This window comes from Rhinolophus sinicus, chromosome 14 (genome assembly GCF_057876585.1).
Source record: "Rhinolophus sinicus isolate RSI-liver-muscle chromosome 14, RSI-T2T, whole genome shotgun sequence".
Lineage (NCBI taxonomy): Eukaryota > Metazoa > Chordata > Mammalia > Chiroptera > Rhinolophidae > Rhinolophus > Rhinolophus sinicus.
The window spans coordinates 134,734,474-134,761,154 of NC_142514.1; the positions used below are offsets into that span (position 1 = coordinate 134,734,474).

General features: G+C 37.0%; 1 protein-coding gene across 1 annotated transcript in view; it reads left to right on the forward strand.

Moving 5' to 3' along the window:
• TENM4 (teneurin transmembrane protein 4) overlaps positions 1-26,681 on the forward strand; it is a 2,724,551-nt gene that overhangs the window by 1,028,734 nt on the left and 1,669,136 nt on the right. Inside the window, exon 6 of the mRNA XM_074335694.2 lies at positions 7,566-7,618. The gene's annotated coding sequence lies outside the window, so the exon portion shown is untranslated. The remainder of the gene's footprint in view (positions 1-7,565; positions 7,619-26,681) is intronic.

The following is a 26,681-nucleotide window of genomic DNA, read 5'->3' on the forward strand; positions in this document are numbered from 1 at the left end:
AGTGACTCAGTCAGATTTATTTTTAGAAAAACTACTCAGCAACCACATGGAAGATTGATTTTAAAAGTCAAGACAAAAGGCAGGGAAAATAGTTAGAGGTCTATCACAGTGCTTCAGGTGAGCAGTGATGAAGTCCTGAACTTAAGGCAGGGCTAGAAGGAAAAAGGGCAGCGACTACGGAGAGATGACACAGGTGATTTATTTGATGATTTACATGATGAAAATAAAAGGGAGACAGGAAGATCAGTGAGAATACCAGAATTGTTGTCTGGATGGATAGTGGCACACAGAAAGGCATAGTTCATTTTGGGACATTAAAATGCCAAGTGGGACGGTCCAACAGGCATTTTCATATATGAATCTGAAGCTCGTGTAAAGCCTCACTATTGGAAATAGTGGTTTGGGAGTCTTGTGCAAATAAAGAATAACAGTATTAATGAATGAGAGCTAGATTAAGACCTCTAGATAAGCAGAAGAAGTGGGCTACGTATAAAACTTAGTAGAGGTTTAGAATACATTTAGATATGGAATGGCTCTGGGTAAAAAAGAGGCACAAGATCAGAGTTGTCTTTAGGAGCCTAAAGCTGGTAGCTGTTTATAGCAGTTAACAAACAATAGCATGCATAACGAACAATTGGAGATCCCGTAAACATGAAGATCTCCTGGCCCCACTAAGGGAAACAAGTTGAGCATATCTACCATGTTCCCCCCAAAAATAAGACCTACCCCGAAAATAAGCCTCAGTTAAGATCGTCAGCCAGGCGGACACATTTAATATGTTATGACGATGTTCCAGAAGCAGGTGACATTACTGTATAAATTGAATAAATATGGATTGTTGTACATGAAAAACTAAGACATCCCTTGAAAATACACCCTAATGTGTCTTTTGGAGCAAAAATTAATATAAGACCCGGTCTTATTATCAGGGAAATATGGTATAAGACCTGGTCTTATTTTCGGGGAAACATGGTAGTACAAGGCCTAGGAAATTGACTTCCCGGCAAGCATCACGATGAGCAGATGCAGAAGGTTCTTGGATCCCGCTTTGAGAAACACAGATGCTATTACTGTGTGAATGGGAGAAGGCTGGACCCCGGGAACTTGATCGTCAGAGTGCTATGTGTAAGGAACTAGATGTGAGCCACCTCTAGATTTGCTTGGCAGGTAACCAACATCAACAAGAAATTCTTGTTACCAGTCTTCAGTTATTTCCTGCGCCAAAAATATCACCCAAACCCATGTCAAAACTTCACACACCCAAGCAGAGTTTGCAGACACAAATAAAAGTCAGGCTAGGGGAAAATGAAGGAAATCCAATGCAATATATTTGTATTCTGTCACTGAGGCACTGTCTAATGTTGCTGTAACTATGATGTATAGGTCTATCAAAGCATGTGTTACCATGGTCTGAATTTCCCAACTGGAGAGAAATGATTAATGTAGAGATTTGCATTCAACGTGGGCTTGGACATCAATATTTCAGCTTAGGTAAACAGGAACTTAACCTAATTTATTGGCTCTCATTATGGATGGCTTGTAGAAGCCAAATTCCCCCTCTGCCTCCAAAATGACCTTTCATGCTCTACAAATCAATCTAGAAGAAGTGAAGCAAGTTGGTTAATATTTTAGGGCGGAAAAAAAAAATGACTTCACATGTCAGAGCCTTAATTGTTGTGATTTTGACCCATTTTGAAATTAGTTAACATTTGCTTCAGGTCTCTGACTTCATGCATTATTCATTTTCATCTCGGCCTTGCTTAAGTCTCTCCATGTGCAATATGCCTATAACATGTGAGAAGCTTTTTCTAAACACCACTCTTGAATAATAGCATTATGAGGAAGAAAATGTAAAGACCAAAATCTGCCCCCTTTACACACATGCATGGGTACACACACACACATGCACCACGCACACACATTATTTCAGCAAAGCTGCTTCAGGGTATATTTTAGTTCTCACTGGCAAAGTTTCTAGATGTTACAGCCAGCATTACAGAGCAATTTCCCTGTAAGCATTTCATGTTGCAAAGTATGTCAGAAGTTAATCAAAGGGTAACAATGCAAAAGCCTATGCATATGCCTTCTGGAGACTGGGGCCAGCCCATGCTGTCAGTCTCTGTCAAAACTGTAGCATGCCGGGCATATTGCGCCTTTTTTCTCTCTTGTGAGAAAATGTTCCTGCCCAGAAAGGTCAGTGCCTTTATGGTATAAATCTATTAGCCTATCGCTGTGGTATGAATCCCAAGGAGAAGACAGCTCATCAGCTGTCTGGCTCAGACACATGGTCTCTCCAGCTTCTTGCAGCAAAGGGTCAGGCCCTGCATCTTGCCTCTTACTGTCATCATCAGCTTTGGTCTATCCTATCATAACCTCTGTGTCCCAGTGAGTAATCACATATACCTGGCCTTGAAAATGACTATCCCATTACTTGTTCTGTGTAATCACTGGAGCAGAGTCCTTTTGGAATCGTTAACAGCTTCACCTTCTGGTCAGCCTAGACGCCTTTCAAGTTTGGATGAGGAAAGGTAATCCATGAGGACATTCCATCACACCAGCTCTCTGAAAGGAGGGCCACACAGAAACCCTCATAGAGAAAAATGCTCAGAAACTCCTGTGTATTTCTGAAATGTTTACCACCTTCTAATCACCTACATTTCTTTTAGTCTTGACACTTATTTGAAGTTAAACAAAAACCAGTATAAAGATGAGGCTCGACAGCTGTTTCCCAGATGTACAGAAATAACCACGGCAGCTGTCTGTAATGAGGACATTTGCATTTACATCGGTTTGGATTAAATATTTCATTGATTTGGGTCATCATTTATGGACAGAGTTCATAGAACAAAAGATCTACATGTCCAAAGCAGCCGTTTTAAATCTTCAAGCAAGAACATAGAAATTCAAGGGATGACATGTGCCTGGTAAAATGCAGTCTCGGTGAAGATTTTCATTGCACAAACTTGAACTGAAAATCTGCTTTGTTTGCTGTGCATTTTCTTTGCATGCTACATCCTCACTCATCTTTCCAACTTCATTTTCACCTTCTCCTGGAAATTGTCTCCAGTTCCTGGAGTAAGAATTAATTGGTATCTCTCCTCTAGAATTTGGAACCAAAGCCATTTAGACTTGACTATGATGCTTTCATTTCCTAGCAGTGCCCATTGAAGTAAATAATAAATACTGTGGTGTCCGCATGCCAACAGGAAGGAAAGAAGAAGAAGGAAGGAAAGAAGGAAGATATATTTCTATTCAAAATATGTATTTTTATTATATTTATATAATAATTTATAATTCAGAAGCTCTTACACTTTGTTACTGCTGAAAGTATCATTTTTATATTCTCATATATTCTTTCGTGTGGAGCTTATCGATATCCCTTGTTAATGTTCAGATGGAGGAAACTGAAGACTTCTAAGTCTAAATCCTAGACTCTCTTTCACACTGTGATTTTTTTTTTATGGAGGACAAAGGCTATGTTTTTCTTGAACTTCTTTTCAGTTCAGATTCCTGGATCCTCACAGTATTTTTTAGTATTTTTTCTTATTTGTAAGATTCCTCCTCAGCAATTCCTTTTGCTTTCTGTTAAACACTGTTTCACCCTCCCAGCCCTGCCCAGAGTTTTCACATTGTTTTTTTTTTTCCTTGCCTTACATCCATAAGGCTGATGCTCATTTGTAACAAACCCACGGTATTGTCGTAATGTAGGACATGTTATTTACGGCTAAAAGTGCTAGATGTCTTACAAGTACTTCAAATGCAACACATCCAAGATGAACGTATTGTCTGTCTTGCCAGGACTGCTCTTCCTACATATCCCATCTCGGTTAACAGAGTAACCATCACCCACCCAGTCCCTGAAACCACAAACCTGTGTCTTCCTCAGTTTCTCTCTTGCCCTCACCTTTCGCATCCAGTCACCACACCTGCCAGTCCTGACTCCGAAAATGTCTGTTAAGTACAACCTCTCCTGTAACTCTCTCGCCATCTTTCCTCTGAATTCATTTTCAGCAGCTTTGCCTGCTGCAGGGTCATCTTTCTGCAAGGCGAGAGGCATCTTCTACCTTAAGATAAATAAACAAACAAATCCCCCAACGTCCTATATATGCAGTTTTCTCTGCCAAACATGCTGAACAACAGCTCATCCTTGAAGTGTGAGTCCTAGGAAGAGAGTCCTGACCCTTAGAAGGTCCTTCCTTTGTGTCCATTGAACTTGGGCTTCCGTCTAGTAAGAACAGTGAGATGACTTTGGAAGTTCTTTTCTCTCACCCACTGACTTGCAAACCTCCTCAGAACAACAGAGTCTTTTGATCCTCAGTACCTGGCAATTTGCCTCCAACTTAATTGTTATTGAATAAATGAAACTTTCATTTTCTGTCAGTTGAATCTTGATATTATATTTTTTTCTTCCATTCTGATATAAGACCTATATTTAGTTTCTTTAATTATCTTGTGTAGCACAGTTTTTATCCTTGATTAAAAAAAGATGAATAAGGTCACCACACATGATGGGGTGACAAATCGTTTACATACATGTTAAATTCTCATCTTTTAATTTCTTCCCCTAGTGGAAAAATTAACCATACAAAACTTTTACTTATTCAGACATTCTTTTAATTCAGCGAACTCTTATCTGAAATACAGTTTGTGCAGAATAATTAGGTTGCATAAGTGATTACACCACCATTAAAATATAAAGACCTATTGATTCAGTGCAGGGTGTTTTGCCATCAAAGAAGTCAATTAATGCCCAAAGAGACTTCAGCTATTATTCAGCTCTCTCAAAGACCAATGAAGAGGATTAGGAAACATTGTCCCTAAACTTCTTAAAATTCTCTTCTTTCCTGTACTTTAGCACCATTTTCTTATCCCTAGAGTCTCTTACCAACCAACTAATTAATTAGCCCCCCCCTTCTTTTTCTGTCTCTTATTTGTCCTTTTCTGATCTTCTGATTCTGCTGACCCCTAGCTTTGCTGTGCTACTTTTATGCTGTGTATTCTCCATCTAAACCGTGCATTTTCTTTCCCCTCTGTTTGCCCCTGAGAATCCACTCGCTTGGCCCTGTCCTTCCTGTTTCCATCTCCTTTCCTTATAACTTTCTAGTTCTGTACTCACTATAAATTGTCCTAATAGAATATCCCAGAAATTGAAAATGAAAGAACTATTCAAACAAACTGTTCAAACAAAAGAGTGTGTTTTTGAGAATATGAAGAGTTAATCGAAGTGAGCAAAACCACGTTTTTGTTTGTTTTGAGCAGAAAATGGAGAGGTTTCAAACACACCTGTTAATAATTTCTGCCTCATCAGTGATTAAGATGTGGTCAACCTCCTTTATATACTGAAGTATGATGAGGAAAAAGGCCATACTAAACAATCAACTGTTACATTTCATAAAAAATACTATAAGACATTAATGTGCAGTGCATTCTGAGGACATCTCCAAAAATATCTACTTTAGCCCTAGTTTGGGAGAAACAGGAAAAAAATATCAGAAAATGATTACTGGTTGTGATGGATAATTTTTAAATGATATATTTGTTTGTTTAGTCAGTGCATGCAAATGTGAGTGTGACCCCAAAAGGCAAATTAGATGATGGATTTAACAAGTTCAGGATTCATCATCAAAATCTACCGATTGGCAGTATTTTTTCATATGGCTGAGTAATATTCCATTGTATATATGCACCACATCTTTATCCAGTCATCTATTGAAGGACACTTTGGTTGTTTCCATGTTTTGGCCAATGTAAGTAAAACTGCAGTGAACATCGGAGCACGTATATCTTTATGGATAAATGTTTTCACATTTTTTAGGTAAATACCCAGGAGAGAGATTGCTGGCTCATATAGTAGTTCTAGTCTTAATTTTTTGAGGAACCTCTATATTTTTTTTCATAGTGGCTATACCAGTTTACATTCCACCAGCAGTGTATGAGGGTTCCTTTTTTTCCACAGCCTCTCCAACATTTGTTATTACTTGTCTTGTTGATAACAGTCATTCTAACAGATGTGAAGTGATACCTTGATATTTTCATGCTAAGCGAAATAAGTCAGACAGAGATAGTCGAGAACCATATGATTTCACTTATATTTAGGATATAAAACTGAAAGCAACAAACGAACAAGACAAAACTCATAGACACAGACAACAGTTTAGTGGTTACCAGAGGGTAAGGAGACAGGGATGGTGGCAGAAGAAGGAAAAGGTGGTAAAATATATGGTGATGATGATGGAAGGAGTTTTGACTTTGGGTGGTGAACACACAATGCAATATATAGATGATGTATTATAGAATTGTACACTTGAAACTGACATGATTTTACTAAGCAGTGTCACCCCAATAAATCTAATAAAAAATGTATTGATTGGTGATCAGCATTTTTAGTTAGGATTCTTACCCTGGGGCTGTCAGGAAGATGCCAACCTAGATGGGATATAGCGTACACAGTTTCCTTTGCAAATCCAAGAAACATTTTTTCTCTTTCTAGTAGAAGTCCTTGGGCCACTTTGTCTTCTAATGTGAACTTAATGAAGATTTATTTCTAATACTACCATTTGATATGTCTTATAACTAGTGAAACATAAAATGTATTCTTTTGAAATGTTACATAAAGCATGGAAGACCAAAATGTGATGTTGGGGCTGGGTATATTTGAGCAAAAATGTTTATAGTGGTGATTTAAACACACAAAAATGAAAAGACTTCTCACTTTGAACTTTGTGAATGTGAATTTGTATCTTAATGTTTAACATTGTTGGGATGTTAAAATAAAAGTCATAATTCTAAGTCATAATAGTTCAACTAATTTGAAGGTGTAGAGTTCCAGAATCTTAGAGGAATCATCGGGTTTCTGCTGAAATTACTTGAGCTTTTAATCCTTTCATAAAGAATGAAACAAGGCATAGCAATCATGATTAATTATGCATTTCTTTGAAAAGATAATAAACAGAGGCAAAGGGAAGTTTTCTTCATGGCATTACTTTGTTTTTTCTTTTAATATATGAATACTACTGCATCAGAATGGTTTCAGGATTATTTCACACTGAGAAAAATACTCATGCCTAAGTACATGATTATAGATTTAGGATTAGACTCATCACTTTCATGCCAGCGTGAATTAAAGTTGCTTATTAACACATAGGTGATACCTTGGGAGAAGTCAAATCACGGAAGGACATATACATGTTGCACTTGCTATGTCAGAGGCATTTTGTAATTAGACCAAATTCACTTGTCAGACCCCTCCCTGAGTTAATGAGGTAGAATGCTGCTGCAACTCTGCATTCAGAAAATTGAAGTTAGAGAGATTAAATGACTCTTGTTTCATCTCGCCAAGTCATTTCTGAAGGCTAGACTCAACATGGGTCTAAATTCTATAGGTGGTGTTTGAGTCCTTTGATAGAAATATTTTATCTTATTGTATATTTGTTCCTTTCCTGAATTATGGAGCAAGATTGTTATTTTTACTCCAAGAATTGAACTTGTCTGAATACTTTACATTACACATCTTACTTTCAATTGTATGCCTTACTCATTCTGTTCTTATATTTCTCCTTTCCTAGATAAATCACATTTTCACTGGACTGATTGGACCGAAAAGGTGTGGTTGAATGAGGTAAGCCATTTGGAGAGCTGTTACTTATATCCACATATTCTAACCCACAATACTGAGATGAACTGAAATTTAACCAATCTGGCTTTGCAGTGTAGTCAGGTCAGACACTGCTGCCCTCTTGGTCAGACCCTCCTAAAGGGCTGAGTTCAATAAAGCAAACAGTACAAATGGGTAAAGCAGTTACTGTTTTGGTCTGTTTGCCTCAAATTGGTCAGCAACTATGGCAGGACCTATATGTACAGAAAACACATAAACAGTTTCTTTGGGGTAACTGAGAATTGTCCACTAAAGGTGAGATTGTGTAAAACCATATCTGGACTGGGGTTATCACCCAGGAATTCTTCTCCTTGTCTGAGAAGAAGGGAACTTGGGAGGCTGCAGTGTCTCAGAACACTTCACACCCATTTCGAGAAACAGATGATATGACGTCCTCTTCAGTCTGCTGAGTAGAAACAGTCTAGAAACAATACATGCTTTGAAATCAATTCTGAATCAAGGGAAATAAGAATGGATTGGGCGGTGCTGAAATAAGGTGTAGGTGCAGTGAGTGCTGGCTTCTCTGGTAGAATCTAGATTCTGGGAAGAGCTTTTAAGTACTGGCTTCTTTATCCTGTCCTCATTATCTCTGGCTTTAAAATGGTTTTACCAGTGTCAACTAAATGACTTTTCTTTGAAGCAATTGGGGAATACATAAGTAAAGTCTTAAAATTATTTATGCGTATTGATCTACTAATTAAATTTAGGAGCATCTCTTTTAAGGAAATCGTCAAATACAGATACTGGCATTTACATTCAAATTATTTTTAATGCGGCACTATTTTTAATAATGAAACATTAGGAACAAACTACTGCCCAATCATTCAGGGCTTGTTAAAATAAAAAAAAATTAAAAATGGCATAGCCACATAATGGAGTATTATGTAGTTGTTAAAATTATGATTTTGAAAAATTTTCAATTTTTTTAAGTGGTACGTAAAATAATGTTGAGTCTCTCTATCAATGCTGTCTTAGATTTGGGGAAAATATCACCATGCTAATAAAATAAGATCAAATTTCACTATGTACTTTTTTCCACACTGAACATTTATTATATGTATATTTAGAGGGGAGCCAATTCTGTTTCAATCCACTGGCATGAAATTCTCCATAATCTTACCAGCATATTTTTTTTGTTTATCCTGGAAAATTTATTCAAAACCCTAAGCAACTTTCTAGGTTCTACCTGGGGTGAAAGATTTATGTGGCACAAAATTAATTTTTCACCAAATTTCTATTTGGTAATCCAAAATACTTAGATCCATCTATAGAATTCACCTTCCAACATGAATCATTTACTCATTTCTATTCATTCAGAGAGCGCTTGATATATGCCTGCCTTCCCCCATCAATTTCTCCTCAAATCTGCGTCTCTTTCTCCTGGCCCATTTAGTCTGTTTTTCCTACTGCTATCCTCCACTAACGTACACAAAATATGTTAACACAGGTTGAGTATAGGGGCTGCAGACTAAATGGGAAGGATGTGGCTTGGAATTCACTGCCCTTCACTGACTATGTTACCTTGGGAAAATCACTAACCTCCTTTTAATCCAGTTTTCTGTTCTGTAAAGGGGAGCTAATAATAAGAATCTCAGGGATATTGCATGCATTTCATGAGCTAATGTATGTAAAGCAATGGAAACGTGTTATTATGTCCGATAAACACTCATTTTGCTCATGCTTTTTTTTAATCAATGTGTGGTTTTTCCAAGTGGGCACCACCTTCCAAACAGTCCTCCAAAGGTCTGTTCATCAACTCACCCTTAATTCATTTCAAAGCCAGGAGACTTCTCCATGCTCTTTGCTAATGAGGAAACCTTCCCAAGTACACTGCTACCACTTTAATGTAGAAAATTCTTCAGGGCCTATAATTTCCAGCTTATACCTCACAGTTCCCTTTCCTAAATTCTATTATCTTATGTAACCAAATTAACTCCCTTGAATTCTTGGCTGACTTCAGCTCTGTTGAACCATTATCTTCTCTGTACTGACTCTTACAGAGTTGAGTCTGGTGGAAAGAGTAAGAAGGTAGACAGAAAAATGTGTTAGATTTGGAATAATGTCTTCTATTAGGTCAGTGCAAAAGTAATTGGGATTTTTACAATTATTTTTAACCTGTTAAACCGTAATTACCTTTGCACCAATCTAACAGTAAGAAACAAAATCCTGGGGTAGACAAGATGAACCTAAAACATGTGGGTTCTTTTTTAAAAATTTTAAATTTATTGGGTTAACATTAATTAATATAAGTTACAGGTGTACAACTTTATAATACAAAAGCTGTACACTCCATGTGTACTCACTACCCAAAGTCTAGTCTCCTTCTGTCACAATATATTTGACCTCCTTTACCCTCTTTGCCCACTCCCAACCCCCCTTCCTCTCTGGCAACCACCATTCTGTTGTCTGTGTCTATGAGTTTTTTTGTTTTGTTTGTTCATTTGTTGCTTTTCGTTTTATATCTCACATATGAGTGAATTCATATTGTTCTTATCCTTTTCCATCTGAATTATTTCACTTAGCTTAATACCCTCAAGGTCTATCCAGGCTGTCACAAATGGTAATATTTCATCTGGTAATACTTCATTCTTATGGCTGAATAGTTCGACCGATGATTGGATAGAGAAGATGTGGTACATATACCCAATGGAATACTACTCATCCATAAAAACAGGTTTCTTTCTATGTGGCTCCTGTACAGTCTCTGGGCCTTGAAGATCTGGATGCCCCTCCTTATAACAGTTTCCACTTCTCTATATCACTTTTCAATCCACAATTGTCATTGGTGATGACCTGCAGTTGTTAATCTCTCTGAAAGCTTATTCACTGACCACAACTCCCTCACCTTTCAGATCTCTAATTTTCTTAGGACCCCAGCATTCTAACCAGCCCGTCTTCCTATCTGCCAGTCTTCACCTTGCTTCATGATCTTTCTCACCTATGCTAACTTTAATGGCTTACTTTCTAGGCCTACTTTCTCTCTAACAAATCCATTTGATTCAAGCCTGTATTTCTTTGTAATTCCCACAAATGTCATTCTTTATATTAAGCCTCTAATAAAATTCAGTTTGACATTCAGACCCCCTTATTATAATATTAGGCCTGACTTTGTTCATTCTTTCTCTAAAAGTTGCCCTCAGTTTCCTATTGTACATGGGTATAAACTTGCTAATTTGAGAATCAGGAGAGCCCAACTTTCCTTCTCTCTAGAAGAAAGTGGACAACTCAAATGATGTTGAATATTAAAAAAAAAAAAAATCACAATGTTCGGAGTTACAACTATCCAGGAAGGACACATGGTCGTATACAGGGAGTGTCATGGTGTTGCAGTTTCACAGGGAATTCCATTTCCTAATCAGCTCCTTCCTGCCAAATGGGGCTTACATTATACCTATTTGCCATTACTGGAACTTACTGATCCCATAGTGGGAACCAAACCCCATGAAAAGCATCACAAAGGATTTCACAATAGTGAAGGGTTAACAGTTTACCAAAACAGAAAAACACTTGTGAGTTTAAGAATAAGGTTCTTTAGTAAGAAGCAAATATGCTAGGGTAGATAAGAGGGGCAAAAGAGAACTGGGTTATAAAGGAAGGGAATGTACTTTCTGGCCAAAGTTGTTTTACCCACCTCTTCACAAGATGCTTTAGGATTACCGCTAAATTGTTTAATGAGAAAGAATTGGAATTTAGTAGCAAAGCCTATTTTGATAGGCTTCAAAGTAACCTCATGTTTTAGTAAAGAACACCAATGTTCTTTAAGTGAAGACAAGCAAAAGAAAACAATATATGCCATGAAAATGTGCATTGAGCATATGGATTTCTTCATTTAATTCTACAACCACCTCTGCAGCAGACAATATTATTTCCTTCTTTTCCCCCCTAGAGAAAGCCTGAGGTTCAAAGAGGTGAATTATTTTGCCAAAAGCCCTAAAGCTAATAGCAAATAACATTTGTATTTGAATGCAGTGCTATTTAACAGGACATACTAAACTCTTAAGCAGGAGATCCCATGGCCTCGAATGTGGACTAGATGTTAATAGTGGAGATAGGATTTACTTGGAATGATTAGGCAGGATTTACTTGGAATGAGGAGGAACTAAAAAGCATGCAAAGGTGGTAAGTGTCAAGGAGCTTAGGAAGTTGCAGGAAGCAGGAGCAATTCCTGCTACCCCGTTCTTGCTTTCTCACTGTTTCCTCCCATCTCTTCCTCTGATGAGTTTTATCTCCCTTCCCTCAGTATTTGTACCAAGAAGGCCATACCAGTCTCTCCACACGCTCACGGAGCAATGTGTTTGTATTTTTGTTCTGTAGGAAATATGTCGTCTCCTGAAGCCTCCCAAACATTTCTCCCCTTAAAGAAAAGCAGCTACACCTTGTTTGCTGCTTGAAATGTATGAAATGTGATTGTGTTTACTTTTTGGGATTGAAACCAATCACATACAAAAATACTTTTCTTAGGGGAGAAAGATGCCAGCTCTGCCTTGCATTCAAATATCCAGTCTTTTCTGACTCACATTGAACAACCTTGAGCAAATCACCCTTAGGTTTCTTTTTTCTGCTATGCTGTGCACCAGCAGTGAGAAAGGCCACTCCAAATACAACGCCATCATTCAAATATTAAAGGTTTTTATGCTCTTTGCTTCTGTTCATCCTTTCTTTCCTTTTGATCTAACAAGACTTCTTAAATAATAAATTAGGGAGTTGATTTTTTTTTTTCTTTTCCCTAGGCTAAGGGAAAAATGTATGACTTCAGAAAAACTGTTAGTGAAGTAGTGTAGCAGATCACAGTATTTTCATTTGATGTGTGGTACATGATACTCTGAGAAAGATTCTACACTTACAACGATTTCTTAAGAAGGTGTGTGTTTTTAAATACAGTGACACAAGTTAGTTGTTTGTACTTGGAAGATGAAACATCTGTATTCCTCTTACAACAGCCTTAAGAAAATATAATCAGCTGTTTTACAAAATCCAACACTTGGATTCGCCTCTTGAGATTTTTCTAGATTAGCTGACAAGTAGTTACATTTTACCCTTGAAACCAATGAAAAACAGATTAGTAGTAAGTCAAAGTGTAGTACTGCAGGGAAAGTAAAGATCGAACTGTTTTCTGGAATATTATTTTCTGAAATAAAATTAGCTAGTCATTTTGAGAATTTGTCTCATTTAATATTTTAATTTTTTTCTGACACAAAACCGTGTAACCTCATTCAGGAAGACTCCCTTGTCTGTTTTGCCGCCTCAGTCTAGATGGCCATCTTGTGAGCTCTGCTGGCCTTCTGTGCACACCGATAGGAAATGATTCAACATATTGAATTGTAATTAAGCATTTGTCCCCCCCCCCCAACTGTATACTGAGGGCCTTGAGAACAAGGAGCCATGTTTTCTCCTCTCCTTACCGACTAGCACAGAGTGAGGCAGAGTGGATACTCAGCACATACATGGTTTTGGAAATGAACTGAACTTGGCTGTGCTTTAATGGAAATATGATCAGTGTAGGCACCCTTGTCCAAGATGTTTTCCTTCCATTCAGTCAGATAAAAAAAAAGTTTCGAGGCAAATTCCATCCTATAAATAAAATGACAAATAAGACTTCTTTCTTCTCTTTCTTAAGTCAAGAAACAATGGCAAAATCTCATAAGAACAAGTTAGCTCAAAATATGCTTAAGTTGGAACAAGTCAGAAATATAACAAGAATAGGATTTTTTTTTTTTCACTGTGTCATTCCTGAACCAGAACAAAGAAAAGAATACAAATGAGGAGTTTACAAATACACTCAACTTCTAGGGAGAGCAAATAAATAAATCAATAATAACAAAAACCTTTAGATGATCTTTGCATGATGATCTCAAACATTCTAATTTTATTCTTTGCTTTATTCTAAACTTTAAAAATACATATTGTTACAGAATCCACATTCCTGGCCAAACAATTGATCTATGATACACAAATACCATCAACCATCAGTTCAAGACGTGACAGTAGCAATAATGCTTCTCTGTATTAAAATAGACTTTTACACTTTATGAAGATTTTCACATGTAGTATCTGAGTTCATCTTCATCGAAATCCTCAATGCTAGCTTATCCCCATCTTACAGATGGCAGAACAAATACCAAGTGCTTCCCCCAGGATCGTAAAGCTATACACATCAGCTAGAGCACTCGACAGCAGTGATGAAAGATTCAGCCATGAGAGATTCCTCTATCATCAGGTGGGACCCTGATCTCAGTCATTCAGCCCAACACCAGGGCTTGATACAGAAAACCAAGATTTGTATTTGATTTCCATCATTTAGGACATATAACTGGAATTCCTGCAAGTCTACAAGTATTTATAGTGCTCCTTCTATCAGGTAGGGTCACACAGTAGATGTGTAAAGCATAAAAATGAGTATCAATACTGAACTTTGAATATATTTGCAAGCACTAGAAGAAAAGTTTTCATTTAAACTTCTCATAAAAAATAGACTCAGGATTATTACCGTGTTTCCCCGAAAATAAGACCTAGCTGGACAATCAGCTCTAATGCGTCTTTTGGAGCAAAAATTAATATAAGAGCTGGTATTATATTTATTATATTATACTGTATTGTATTATATTATATTATACCCAGTCTTACAGTAAAGTAAGACTAGGTCTTATATTAATTTTTGCTCCAACAAACACATTAGAGCTGATTGTCAGGCCAGGTCTTATTTTGGGGGAAACACGGTATGTCCATTTCCTACAATAAGTCCAATATAACAAAGCTAAAAAGTGTCAGAGCTGGAATTTGAAACCCGTTCTGCCTAACTCCACAGTCCATTTCATGACATCATCCTGCCTCTTTGAAGAGGCCGCACAGACTATTTCTTATTAACAAGACTCTTTTGGAGAACCTAAGAATGTCTTTGAGGCAAAATATGCTTGAAAATAAAACTTGATATCCAAGTAGTAGTCATTATCAGCTCATAATTGAAAGCAAGCTTGGAGAAATGCTGCAAACTATTGTCTTCTGACACAAAAAGTCTGCGGACATGTGGTTGTGGTTCTAATTCTCACTTTGTAAACAGCCACGCTAACCTGATTTGTTTCTTTCTTGCTTTTGTTTCTTTGAAATTGATGTCAGCTCCATTCATGGTAGGAAATTGGTTGTTCCATGTTATAAAATCACATGTTTGTTTCACCTGTTCAACTGAATTTAAAATGACAGGACTTGCCTTGTGGGACTTTTATATAAATCATGTCTATCTGAAGATAGATTAATTTGGTCTAAAGTTATTATAATGACAGGGTTTCCACATGCCAGCTACAGGATATGATAATAGAAAGAATATGGGGCTTCAAGATCCAGCTGTACTTTCTTTTAAGCTAAGTGACCTTGAAGAAAGTCATTCCTTTACTCTGAACCTTGGTTTGTTTTCATGTTGTTACAAAGATCAAATGTGGACTAAAAGACTGTAAATATGAAGTTGTATTACCATCATCAACTTCCCTTTCATTAGCAAAACCACATTAGGGAAAAAAAATTTTTGATAAAAGAAAAGCGATATTTTTACCTAATATTTTTTATGAATATTTAGATCAATGTATCTATACAGAAAGAAATAGAAATAACACTCAGCAAAACGCAGAAATCTGCAAAAGCTTTCTGCAGGATCATAAGTCTCCACTTCCTCTCTCCTCCCTGTTTCTCATTACCTAAGGATCACCTCTTCCTTTCTTCATTCCTTTCCACTCTAATCCCTTCACCCCAGCAGAAGAGCAAAGGACAAGATGATTACCGTTTTTCCCTGAAAATAAGCCCCAGTTAAGATCGTCAGCCAGACGGAAGCATTTAGTGCATTATGACAATGTTCCAGAAGAAAACATGACTGTATTTGAATAAATGTAGATTGCTGTACATGAAAAATAAGACATCCCCTGAAAATACGCCCTAATGTGTCTTTTGGAGCAAAAATTAATGTAAGGTTCCATCTTATTTTTGGGAAATCACGGTAGTTTTTTGTGCTCGTTGGGTTATGATGTGGAGTAGGGGATTGCTGCAGAGTGAAGATAGAACTTAACCAGCAGTTGACAAAGCCTCTCAGGATAGATGCAGAGAAGAGAAAGATGAATGTGAGGTAGATGCATTGTAATCAAGTAACATAAAGGCCAGGGGATGGTAGGCCATAAAAGATCACAGACTGCACGTGTGGTTGGAGTTCTCCTATCACAATTATAGAGAATGAAAGCTTTTTAAACTTCATCATTTTTATTTAAACACAGGACGTATCTCTGTTTATCTCTTAGGGTAGATGTAGGGATTATATGGAAATAGTGTATATAAAACTGTTGAAAAACTATGCAGTTTTATACAAATGTTATTATTAATATCTCAATTTACCCTCATCCTTGCTTTTCCAAACATGGCTTGTTGAAGCACGGACTGCTCATAGTAGTTTGCCTGTACTGAAGGCTCACTACTTTTTAGTTCTGGTTCTCGAATTAATTTAATCATCACTTCTTGCAGATCGTTAACATGCTATTCTATACATTAAGTATGTCTTTTTTACTACCCTAAAAAAATCAGGTGCAATAATGTCAAAAAAAAAGTTTATATTATTTATCTATTTATTTGTCTTTTCCTTGTGCAGATACAGATTGAAAGCCTGACCTATGATAGGTGTTATGCTGAGTTCTACAGATAAAGGAAAATGGCCATTGTCAGTAGCCAGCAAAGGATGTCACGGAACAGTGACTTAACATGATAATGTTATCACACATGTGAAACCTTCTTTCCTTCTTTCCTTCCTCCCTCCCTCCCTTCCTTCCTTCATTCCTTCCTTCCCTTCTTTCTCTTCCCTTCCTTCCCTTTGCTCATCTCCTCTCCTCTAGCTCCATCTCTATCTCTCTGTCTCTCTCTTCCTCCGTCCCTCTTCCTTCTTCCTCCTTCCCTTCCTTCCCTTCCCTCTCCTCTCCCCCCTCCTCCTCCTCTTCCTCCTCCTTCTTTTTCCTCTCTCTCTCTCTCTCTCTCTCTCTCTCTCTCTTCATCTCTAAAATTGGTATGACATATCTGCCTTATGAAAGTTATAAGGATTGTTTAAGATGATGTAAGAGAAGTTCTTTCAACAGTTCATGGCCAGGAATGATTGCAGATTAAGTGAAAATAGTTATGGTACAAAAGGGGTTAAAGGAATTTGAATGCATTGAGTATAATCTCTATGTCATTCCCTTTCCAAAACATTGTGTGCATCTTATAACATCATGAAATTATATTATTGTCATTCTTTATCATCTTCCTCACCATAATCATCCTCATCACCTTCGCTATATAATCCCTATGTTATATGAGGAACCTCAGAAGCACGGAGGATATTTAATGTATTCAGGGTCACTTGACTACTACATGGCTGGATGTAACTCCACATTTATCTGTTTCTTTTTTTAAATTATTTTATTAGTTTTATTAGCATTACAAAACAATGTAATAGTTAGACATTTATACCACTCACAAAGTGATAACCCCCTTCCCCCAATCTCCTACCCTCTGATATCATATGTGGTTGACATTCAGTATTATTCAGCTTCAGCTTCAGGTGTACAGTGCAGTGGTCAGGTATCTACACCATCCATGAGGTGGTCTCCCTAATAAGACAAGTGCCCATCTCATCTGTTTCTAATCTCATTTGTTTTCCTCCTTCAAGAAGAATTATCTGATAACAGCATCCCACAGGGTTGTAGCTCATTTCTCTGGACATGTTTATCATGTTCGTAATGTGATATCCCTATATTATGTTTTTTTATTAACATATAATATTAACATATTTATGGGTTTGGAGTCAAACTTCCTGCATATTAGTTTTATCCCTGAATTGGATTTCAAGCATTTCTAGGCTCAGGCTTTTATCTTATCCTTATAAATAGGTACTATGTGCCCTGAATGTCTAGCTATGTATGATGATGTTCAATGAGAAGGACTCAGAATACCTGTTGAATAAATGGATTTCCAGGTGAGTGTTGTGGTGTAGGCCTAGTATAATTCTTTACGTGTAAACTATAGATCTTTGGAACTCAACTTTTGCAAACATTGGAATAACCAGGAGAACAAATTGTTGCCCCCCTGCCTCCAGAATTTTGATTCAGTAGGTCTTGTCAAGGAGCTCAGGAATATGAATTTCTAAAAAGAGCCTAAGGGATTCTTATGCTAGTGATTGAGGGCTTCTGAGGACCTCTGTTAATGACCATTGCTGTAAAGAATGCATTTTTAATATGTAATGTGTTCTTCCTAAATCACAAATTTCGTTAATTAACGAGCAGCTGGGAAGACTTTTTTTTAACATTGTTCAAGTACTAGACTCTGAAATATTTCAATAGCTACTAGATCCTACATTTGCTTGTTCACTGTTGAAAACCGTTCCCTTATTGAACTACTGAGAGGTCCCTTACTGAAGTGAAGTCGGAAATTGACTCTCCTGCATTTTGCCAATTAAAATTCTAGCCCATCTAATGGTTAGAGGCAAAGATTAATTATTTCAGCCTGTGAGCTTATCTGGCTACAGTGAGAGAGCATGACAGACAAGTCTAGATTCATATGTAGGTTCCATTACCTACTGTGACTTCACCGCTCTAAGCCTCAGTGTCCTCATCAGTGTTTACAAACTGGGATCATAAAATTGTCTGAAGAGTGTTGTGAGAACTAAAAGCAATGATGTATGTGAGCATGACCAGCACATGGCTAGTGCTCAGCAAGTAAATGGTCAAGCCAATGAAAATCCACTCAGTATCAACATCTTTTCAAATTAAAGAACCAAAGACTTTTTAACCTCTTCACCTGTTCAACTCGTACACATTAGTAGGATAAATTTGAAAATAAGAAATCACTGGAAAAGCTCAGTTATGGCTATCTTAATTTTGTTGAGTCTGTCTATGAAAACATCTTAAATAGCAAAGAAAAGGGAAAGAGAACAGCTCCAGGAAATTGAAGGCATTATTAAATATTTTTAAGCTATTTCATTTCTTCCATATACTTCACTCTTTGTTTTTGATATTTAAACCTTAGGGGATAAATAAGAAAGCACAAATATTTTCTCTTTAATTATGTTCAAGTTCTAAAAATGGAAGAGATTTTCCTCAGTAGACTGAACCATTCTCACATGATAATAAAAGTTGCATATAAAATGATAAAATGTGAAGATTAATGAAATAATATGATTAGAAAAAGTGATAGGTAATTCAATTGCATGTACTAAGTAATAAGACATAAGCAAAGCATTATTATGCCCATTTTACAAATGAGAAAACCAACGCTCAGAAACACAGATATCATTAATGTAGGAGGCAGAGGGTAGAACATGGCATCTGGTCAACCAAATCTGTTCTCCTTTTTGTTAAAAACACAAACGTGTAAATAGTCATGATATTTTAATTCTATTCTTCTTCATCCCTCATGTACAATGTGAAATCAACTCAGAACAAGTGCAACTTTTCAGAAATTTATTATAAAGCAATTTTACAAAAAAACAACTGCAGAGTTTGTTTTCTAAAAAAATAAAAAAGAAAGAAAGTGAGTGTTACTCATGATGGAAGTCTTCTAAAAATCTTAAATAAAGACATAGCAGGTTGGAGAACTGATAGTCAAGGTGTACCTATTCTGTGCTAACTACTGCATGCATTGACTTTTTTGTTTAATTCTCATGCAGGGTTTCATGTGTTATCCTGATTTTATACATGGGAAAGCTTAGGTACAGAGGAGGACTATCTTGCCCAAGTAGCCCCGGAGTAAGAGACAAAGTCTGACTTGGAAATTTGATTCATGTGACTAGAAGGAGAATGCACTTTTCTCTCTCCAGCCTCCTGCCTCTCAGGAGGAGGACAAATACGTTGTCAGGTTGCTATTCCTCGGTCCCATATCCCTTTCCCTTATGTGGTGTGGAGCCCCAGGTAATCTCAGGTGCATCATGGAAACTGTGATATATTTATTGTAAAACAGGTCTGTCTATATCCTTTTCTTTCTCATGAGACAAATAGCATAGTGTGACATATACATATTAGCCCCAGGGTATTATATGTAATAAAGAAAACAGAGAATTGCATCTACAAAGAAAATCAGACAGATTACCAGCCTTATCTATGAATGCATTCGATGAAAACTGGCTAAAGTCCCCTGCCTTCCAGAAAGGCAGATGACTCACTCCAGTTGTAAATGGTTAACTCTAGGAAGGGCTTCTCTGAGGAGAAGCTATGACTTTTAAGAATAATTGATTCACTAATCCCCAAAGTAAGAAAGAACATTCTCAATTTTACATCCTCCAGAGATCTTTGAGCCACTCTGCAAACCAGTACCTAAATGACATGGAGAGAAACTAGATGGGAATTGATGATAAGTGAGCTGGCCACTGGAAACACTGTGTAGCTGTTACCTGAGCTATCTAAGACCATTATCCAGATAAGCAGGAGGGTGACTAGTGCTTCACCTCGCACAAGAATCACCAAGTTTTTTCTATATTCTTCGGGGTTGCTTTGGAATTAGTGTAACATTATTCTGCTTTGGGAGTATGAAACAGAGAGAGAGGCATAGCTTTGGAGTGAGACATACAAAAATTCAAATCTTTCATTGCCATATATCAGCCAGAAACAAAAATTCAAACCCACACTTATGTGGCTCCAAAGTCCTTGCTCTTTCTTTGAATCACTCCATAAACTAGTATTTATTGAGTGTCTATGTGCTCATCACTCTACTAGGCACTTTCATATATATGCCACGTATAATTGACTGTATATATACATACATGCATGTGCGTACTCATATATATATATACACACACACACATACACACACACACAGTTTTATATACCTATATATAACAGCATATATATATATATATATATATATATATATATATATATATATTTTATTATTGACATAATAATCCTGCAAGTGAGGTTAAGAGGAATTAAAGTTATACAATTAATGAGTTGCTACTGGAATTTGTGTTTAGAGAGTCTTGACTCTAAAGATAGAGTATGTTTTACCATCACATGTGGTCTTAGGCTCAATCTTCTCAATTAAAATGAAAAGAGAAAAGAACCCTTTTTGTATACAAAAATCTAGAGCAGTAAATTCATGAACAGTCCACGGTGGTGTCTGTAAGCTCTTTGAAGGTAGGGAGAGTTCTTGGTTGTATACCGCACTGCACTTGATTTGCTGTGAGTGCGTGAGAAATGTCTAACCATAGTAATCATTTACAATTTGTTAACCTCTGGGGTCTGAGAAATACGTGTATCTAATTATATTTTATAGTTAAAAGTTCATAATTCTTCCTGTTAAGTTGATGAAGGATAAATTGCAATACAGTACCCCCCCACCCCTTTATTTGTGAGGGATACACTCCAGGATCCCCAGTGGATACCTGAAACCACAGTAGTACTGAGCACTACATATACTGTGTTTTTTCCTAGACATATGTAGTTTACTCTCTTTGGCATATCCAAATAGCCACCATCACTGCTCTTGAACTTTGTGTCCATTAAGTAAAATCAGTATTACCTGAACACAGCATTGCAATACCTAGGTAAGCGATCTAATAACCAACATGGCTACTAAGTGACTAATGAGTGGGTAGCTTATATAGCATGAACATTGGGCAAAGGGATGATTCATGTCTCAGGTGGGATGGAGCAGGACAGCACAAGATTTCATCACACTACTCAGAACAGTATGCAACTTAAAACTTATGAATTGTTTATTTCTGGAATTTTCTGTTCATTATTTTTAGACGCTGGTTGACCACAGGTAACTAAAACCATGGAAAGCCAAGGAAGTTTTTCTTCTGATTTTTAGTCAGGCTTTTAGCAAAAATGTAAGTCAATAGTGATAATACTTAACACGTTTCTACACACTTTTATAAGTCCTGTACTCACCTCCCCACCTTGTGGAAGGTACTTAGACTTCCCAGTGCATAGCTGAGGAAGAAATAAAGCCCAAGGTGGGTAGAGAGGAATTCCTTGGAGGTAGAGATGAGACAGCAATGCACCTGAGACTACAGACCAGTCTTTTGGCTTTCTAATCTAATTAGTTCATACTCAGTAATTTTATTAATTATACTATTTTCCTTCCTTCCTTCCTTCCTTCCTTCCTTCCTTCCTTCCTTCCTTCCTTCCTCCCTCCCTCCCTCCCTCCCTCCCTCCCTCCCTCCCTCCCTTCCTTCCTTCCTTAGTGTATATATGAAAGGGAAACATGTACCAGCAACCTAGAGAAATAAGATGAGATTTAGAGGTTCTAAATCTCTAGCCACTCTGCAGGGCGCAGAGAGTAAACTGGTGTCTGTGAAATCTGAGATGCTGGTGATACTAGTAACATTCACTTTTTTTTTCAGATCTAATCATGACAAATTATGCAGATTTGATACTGCTGCAAAACCGACCAAAGTCCCTGGCATATGCACTGCATGTTTTACGTTCAATGTCTTAGGATATACATGTATCTATATATATATATATTCCATCATAGTTCTGATACCATGTTGTTTAGTTTCTCACATCAAGATGATGTGTTGGATGAAACAGGAGGGTCACTAACTGGTGGAGAAGAGGGCAGCGTGTGAAATGAAGGGCCTATGATTGTCCAGTTATAATAAACCATGCATTTTGAATGAGAACAACATGCAAATTCAAAAGTTGGAGGTGTTTTAGTCACAGGAGTAGATACAGAGTTCAACTCGTTATAGACTGTTAAAAAAAAAATAATGTTTTCCAGGAATTCCCTTATAAAAAATACATATTGTTATTTTAAACGCATCTGTGCAGGATGAGAGAAAGGGTATAAATTAAGAGGAAGCTACATAAGAAAAAGGAAGGATTCCAGAAAGGCAAGTTAATCTAAAAGTGTGTGTCAGTCATGAGAAAGGGAAATGCAGGCCTCACCTCACAAGGTGTAAGCCTGAGAATCGTGATTCAGATCACCTGTCAGCTTCTGGGGCCCTTGCCCTTTTATTTCACCCCCATTCAAAGATTTCTAGTTTGTCTGTGAGCTTGTCACTGGTGAGGCAATCAACCAGTGTCTGTTGAAGAGAGAGAAGGAGGGACGGAGGAATAATAGGAGAGTGGGAGGGCCGGAGACAGAGCCAAAGAGGAGAATCAAAGAACCGATAAGAAGTAGCATCCACAGAGAATTCATTACATACATTTTCCATTCCATAGACTACAACACAACCATAAAAGTACTGCTGAATATGCATTAGAGTTTGGCAGGAGGAGAGATGTTCACGACACAATCAATGTGAAAGGCAAATTATGAACAGTATTCTGGTAGCATATTTGTTGTTTGTTTAAAATATCTATAGAAAAAGTAGGAAAGGACATTTAATAGGATGTCAACAATTATTTTTCTCAGTGTTTTCCCCCTCTTTTTAATGTAATAGCCCTCTATAAATTTACAATAATAAGAGTAATAATATTGAAATCTAAATGTCTGAGAGAAAAATGGGAGTATCCTGGATAAGCTCAAAAGAGGTTACCAAACTCGGGGCACATTTCTTTTAGATACCTTAGCATCTTCATGTGAACTGAATGTGTTTGTTCAGAGTGACCTGGAGGAGATGCTCACAGGTGTTCTTTTCACCTGGAAGTACTCTCCTGTCTCAGTATTTCCATGGCAGTTTAGCTAAGGTGGCTTAGAATGGGAAAGGGAAGAAATATTAGTAAAAAGTAACTAGGTCCCCTTATACAAAAGGGGGGATGGTTACTGCTCAACACAGTTATGTATTAGTGCAAACTCCATGTATACATTCTCACCATCACCCCCTTTGAGACCTACAGTCCCTCTCAGAAGTACTGGTTTTAGCATTAGTCCCGGTGTTAGGATATCACACTCAATATTTCAGGCAATTTGTCTACTATGTGAAATGCATATGAAGTACAAATAAGTTTTATTCAATAAATGGTTAATGAGTAAATGAATGAATGAATGAATTGCAATTTGAGATCAGAGATCCCAGATGCAGTTCAACTACTTATAGTCTTTAATGTTTTAGCATCTGCCATCTTCCAAACTTAGTTTCTTTAACAGAATAATAATCACGATATGTGTGACTGAGAAATGTCAGGAAAATTAAATGAAATAACATGTGAAATGTTTTTGTAAACTTTAAGCAAAGTTTAGACATAAAAATGCCTCTTACTTACCTGGAACATAGTTTTTATATTTTTTTGCTCTAATTATTTTCTTCTATGTATCATTTCTCCCAACAAGATTTTAAACTCCTTACGGGTTTGGTCACAACCTGGATGAAAACTGCCTCCTGTTGTTATCATGTTACCTTGCTTTATAATCGGTTGCTGATAAATCTTTACTTTATTTATCAGCCAGCATTCTAGCCCAGGTATTCTGACTACAAAGCATGGGAGACAAATTTAAAGTGTTATTCTGACTATGTATCAGAATGGACAAAAAAAAAAAAAGAAAAGAAAAAAAAAATGAATGAATACGGTAATACAATTTGCTAAGCAGCTTCTATGTGTCAGGTACTATCCTGAGTGATTTCTATCCGTTATCTGGTTTAATCTACTGAAAATAAATCAATATCCTCATCGCCCTATCCCCCCACTCACACATGAAAACATAAATTTCAGACAAAAAATCTCCATAATATATTTCTATTATAAAACATTTTAAAGCATGTAATCACTTTTGGAATGGTGGCTAAAAAGGTCCTTATTTAGTCCAGACTGATTTAATATATTTCCATTTGGTCAAGTACCAGAGGCGCAACTTGAAATAGAGGAGGCAATTTACACTCATACATTTGAAATATTAAGACTCACTCGTGCTGCCCTAAATATTTCCTAGAAAAATTAATAGAGAAAAGAAAAGGGGTAGCCTAGGCCTCATATTTAGACTAACAATCTGAACAGAAAAGAGGATAGGGTTTAGAATCAGACAGTTCTCGATTCAAATCCTAGGTTACTCTTTGTAATTGTGTGTGTTCAAAAGCCAACAACCTCAAATTCTAATCTCTTCTATAAATGGAGATCAGTAATACCTATATATTATAGTTTTATAAAAATAAGTGCAATTATACAAGTTAAAGCATGCAGGAGAGTGCTAGGGAGGGGGATGAGCTCCTGCAAAGGGCCAAGGTGAGAAGGGCAGCCCTTAAGAAAGTAAAAGAAAGCAGAGCCTGGGGAAGCCTATGGCAATAGATAAAGTCAGCAGGATCCTGTCACAGGGAACCTGGTGGGTCATGCTGAGGATTCCTATTAAGAGCATTAGGAGGCTTTGGAGAGCTTTAAAGAAGAGAGTGGCATACTCACATGTGCTTGTTTTTTTAAGAGCTCCTTGGTTTAAAGTATGCACGCAAAACTCGTAGCCGTTTACTTTTAACATTTGCCTACTTTGAGTTCCTACTAAGCATATAAAAGAAGAATTAACATGTTTCTTTTATATTACCTAGATGAATCTTTATGGCAGAGCTGTGAAAACTTTAACCTAAAATATTTTACATTTTACAAATGAGGAACCTAAGTACTAGGGAGGATAACTGGTACCTGAATGTAGGTTTGTCTGACTCTAAGTGTCACCACCTGATATGTAGAGCCTCCAAGCACTAGTTGAGTGGCACCAGTGTAGGAGGTGGGCGGAGACACTGTGTAGGAGGTGGGTGGAGAAATATAAGGTCTCTGGCAGAAACGCTTTATTATAACCCCCAGTTAGTCATACTCATGCATAACCCCCTCTCCCCGAGTGCAGGTAGAACCTGGGACTTCCTTCTAGCCAATAGAATATGGCAAGATGATGGGATATTCATTTTCATGATAGCATTATGTTACAATAAGACTGTTTTAGCCAATGGGGGCAAGAGATGCTCCTGTTGGACTTGAAGAAGTAAGATGCTATGTTGTAAGAAAGCCATGTGGCAAGAAATTGTGGGCAGACTCTAGGAACTGAAAATGATACCTGGCTAATACCAGCAAGAAAATTCAGACCTCAGTTCTACAACCACAAGGAACCAAATTCTGTGAACAACCACCTGATCTTAGAATGGGTCCCATGATACAGAAAAAACTATGCCCAGTCAATACTTTGATGCAACGTTGTGGGACTCCGGACCACATAATTCAGCAATAGTAAACTGCTACAGAATCTGATATGCCGAAGGGAAAGAAGAAGAAGAAGTAGCTATGGGGAAGAGGGATATTTGTCCCAAGTCTGCCCAAGGAAGAAAGAATAAAATGACAAAAGAACTAATTCTACAGAGAAGAGTCACATGTCAAGCCAGAAAATAGAGTATGGATGAGAATGTAAAAGGGTCTGAGATGGGGTCACCTGAACTGTGAGTTGACTCAAGAAGCTACACTTCTACCTTTTCTGTTTTTCCCTCTTTCAGACATTCTTTGCTTAGCTTTAAAGAGTAAATTGGGATTTCACCGCACATATTACAGGCAGATAGAAGTCCAGATATTTAGATATTTACTTTTTTTTGTCCCAGGTGACTTTTTTTTAGTGAAGCTCAACTGATTTTATTATTTCTAATCTGCTGAATAAATAGTCAGCTTGGGAACACATAAAATAGACATATGTTCTAGAGCATACTCACAGGTAGAACAGAAATCTTTAGCCTTTAACAGATCATTTTCATTCATACATAGGGTAGCTCTGCTACTTTTTCTCTGAAAAGATAATATAATAATATAAAAATGTTTTAACAATTGTATAAAATGCACTATATATTTTCATATATATGTGTGTTTATACGTTATATGTAAATATGATCTATTTATCTCATATATATATTTCCAATCATTGTCCATGTGCATTTGTGTTTTTGAATGTTACAGTCTTAGTGAAAATGCTTTCAGCTAAAAGAAATAGCAACCACTGCTCAAACTGACTTAGACTGTAAGGGCAGTTATCTCAAATATCAGGAAGTACAAAGTGAGAGTGGGGCTTGTTTAATGTTAGTTTATTCAAGGTAAAAAGTCAACAGAGGAATAAAAGTACTTTTACAAAAAAGGTGAAAAATAATATATGGTCATACAGGTCAAGGTCGCAGGTGGTTCTCATC